Source organism: Corvus brachyrhynchos, unplaced genomic scaffold (assembly GCF_000691975.1).
Source record: "Corvus brachyrhynchos isolate BGI_N302 unplaced genomic scaffold, ASM69197v1 scaffold142, whole genome shotgun sequence".
NCBI lineage: Eukaryota > Metazoa > Chordata > Aves > Passeriformes > Corvidae > Corvus > Corvus brachyrhynchos.
In genome coordinates, this window is record NW_008237226.1 from 5,141,941 (window position 1) to 5,145,437 (window position 3,497).

The window sequence follows — 3,497 nt, forward strand, 5'->3', positions numbered from 1 at the left end:
TATGCATAGCTGTTGCAGTGTGAGATATTAGAGGGGATTGCTAGGACATCCTTGAAGTGATGGGTAAACTTCTCAGCAAGAGGGAAGTTGTACATGTGCCATTTCCGGTTACTGGATAGTGTGTGAATGACTGTGAATGAAGTCCTAAATCAGTGTCCACTGCATTCAGTTTGTTTCCAGTCATTTCAGCTGTAGTCTTAGCTGGGAACTGGATCAAACCTCTCTCTGTAAGATTGGAGATAGCAAAAAGCATGCTGAAAGGAAAAAGTCAGTTTTAAGGTTCATATTTTAATTTTTCAATCATTTTTAAAGACTTCCAGAAAAGTATTTTTTTAAGTCTGATTTCCCCCTTTTTCAGTTTCCTACATTATGCATAGATTAGTTCTATGAGTAAGAAATTTTTTTTCTTATGGCTGTCTAACTTGAGGAAGTCAGTAACCTAGGCCACCTTTGTAGCAAGGAAAAAAAAAGCAGACATTCATATCCTTGTTTTGAAATCCTTTTCTCCATGTGCTTTCTTCTTTCTGACTAAAATAAGCAATACTTCAGTTTTAAAAGTGCTCTGCCAGTGTCATGTCCATCATTACTCATGGACTGTCAGAGGAAACATGGGATATCTGAATTGAGAGAGACCATCGGGGAGATCTGGGGCCAGGAACCAGGAGGCAGGAAAGGAGGAGGAACTGATATTCCCCCATGTGAAGACCAACATCTGAGTGCACTCTGTGGTCAGGAGGGAAGCAAGGGACACCTAACCCCAGAACTGCCTGTCTCTTCTCCAGATGTAGTAAGAAAATATTAGAAAGGTAAAATGGAGCTCTCCATGGAAATTTTTGACTGATTGAATGTTGCTTTATGCAGGATCTCAGTGAAAAGAGCCTCCTGCTATTTTAGTCAGTTGTTGGGGCCACCGTGTTCTGTCAGACATCTCTCTTCCCAGACTAGGCATGCATGACATGTTATGGAGCTTCACTGAGCCATCCCACCCGTGTCCATACAGTGTAGACTGCTAGGATGGATATCCCACAGAGTGGGGTAGGCCTTTTTAGCATTCATACCACCACATATAGGACCCTGATTAGCTGTTGCTATTACGCTAAAGCACCCCACAGCTAATGACTGAGAAGAGATGATCTTGCTGGGTTTTTTGGTACTGGGGAGGGGTAGGAAAGTGAAAGAAAAAGTGGACTTAATACCCATATTCAAAACAAGACCAATCAAAAGATGAGACATGGATTGTAAGTTGCTGCACACTTTATTGCTAGCAGGACACGCAAACCTTCTGTTTTTTTCTGGTCAAAACATCTTTGTTTTCCTTACTCCTTCAGACCATGGATAGATGCTCTCGCTATCAGGATGAACGGTGTTTTGGGTTTTTTTCCATGAGTAAGTGATGTATATATGTTTAGATATTCCCTAGACTTTTTACAGGTGTAACTATGTATTAATTAGTTGTAACATTAGCCTAAATTCTGAAACTGGATACTTAGCAGGGAGTCAGATACAGGCTGCTGCTTCAACCCACACAGTAAGACCTCATGAAACATGGGAAATGTCCCTAAGTCCCTTCAAGGAATTGCATAAATTATGTGTCCTATAGCAAGTCTCTAGCTCTAAGCTAAACAAAATTCTTTGAAAGGTTTTCACACCCCACCCTGGCCTTTTGTGTTAGCTCCCAGATCAAGACTCTCACCTTTCTGCCCAGTTAGTCAACATCTGGAGGGAACAATACACAGATACCATTTGCTGTTGCCTGCAGACATCGAGTCTGAAGATCCAAGTCAGTGAAGGCGTCTCTCATTGTAGAGTGGTATCCAAAATGAACAGAAGCTGAAGATGTTTTACAACAAAAAAGTAGTCTGAGCAAATAATCACAAAAAAAATGAATCTACGATGGTTTGACTGCCTCTGTAAAATTATTACAGGAGAGGACCCAGGCACAGCTGACCTCCCTCTTTGTGCTAACTTAGGAATGGTCCCTCGGGTATTATGAGGGTTGGCATCCATACAGGCCAATGCCCACACCTTATGTTTTGATTGAGGTTTGGCACCTCTATGCAATTCTGAGTAGAGTAGGGAAGAAGAGCAGGGAAGAGGGTTGATTTGGGGAAGAGGGTGAGGGTGTCTGAATGGAAGACCTTGTGCCTTATCCTTTAGGAAACTAATTTTTCAGTCAGCTGCACAGAAGCTTCCCATTTGTCACAGGGGATATTGAGGGATGGGAGAGGTCTGCTCAGCTGTGAAGAGACAACAGTAGGCATGGCTGGAGTAAGGGCTGGACTTGGAAGGACTGAAGGCATGTTTTTGTGTGAGCCCCTGTGTCAAGGGCTTCACAGATTGGAATGGGGTTGGACTGAGTGTGAAAGGCTGGTAGGTCTCAGGTGGGCCCTAAATCCTCAGTCCCAGCTCTCACTGCCTGTGGGCAGTGTTCAGCACTGTGTTCAGAGCCCCTATCCTATGCTTTATATTAGGATGGATAGTGGTGTTAGAACTAGGGTAAGAGTTACAATTAGGGAAAGGAAGAGTAAAAAGAAAATTGAAAGAAGCTAGATACAAATCTATCCTGTGGGATCTGCTTGGACAAATGCAGGTCTGGTGTTGGCAGTGCACTTAGACAACATTTTCATCAATGTACTCAGGTCATGTATTTTCTTGTGGGCTCTAGTCACTTTGCTATTTTTACTTCAAGGATTATTTCAGATTTATGTTTAGGGACAGAAAGAAACAGAGTTGTTTTATACTGCATATATAATTTGGAGTTCAAATGAGGTTTGATATCCATACAGGGTAATGGTTTGTTACTGATATCTGCAAAAACTTTAGTCCCAAAATGAAGAATAAGATTTCTGAGGATGTCAATCTTCCATAAGTATAAACTCACATGACTTCTTTTCCTTGGCAAAATACTGATGAGAACTGGCCCTAGTTCTGCAAGAAACTTAAGTACAATTCTATACTAAAGATACAAAGTGTGTAGGACAATGAACAAGATGGCATTAATATATTATTGTCCTCTACTTTCTAAGCCAACAGGTTGTAGCATTTGAACTAAGTCTAGACATGATTAGAGCCTGGGTTACATCTCCTGCATGACATAAACCCAGAGCTACTAGCTCACATAAATAGAAATTTGTTAGTTTAAGGAAGATACGAAAGAGATATAAACACAGCTAAGACAACCATGGCAGTTGTAGTTACGGCACATTAGAAACAGCCTGTTTATGAAAACTAGGCAGCAATGCAACAGTATGGCATTCATCTTTTACTCTGGCAGACAGTACTTAAATATCATCTTGCAACTTAATAAAATGAGAAATATTTACTATTCCGTGGACCTTTTCTCCTCCATATGGCTGAATTCCTTGAAGACATTATTTTTCTCATTTGTGAAGTGTCAACATTTCCATAACACATAATTTTTTTCCCACTGTCGAAAGAAGGAATTCCTCATTCACTGACATTTGTCTGAGAGCTTGGCATGCCTATACGTGACCAAG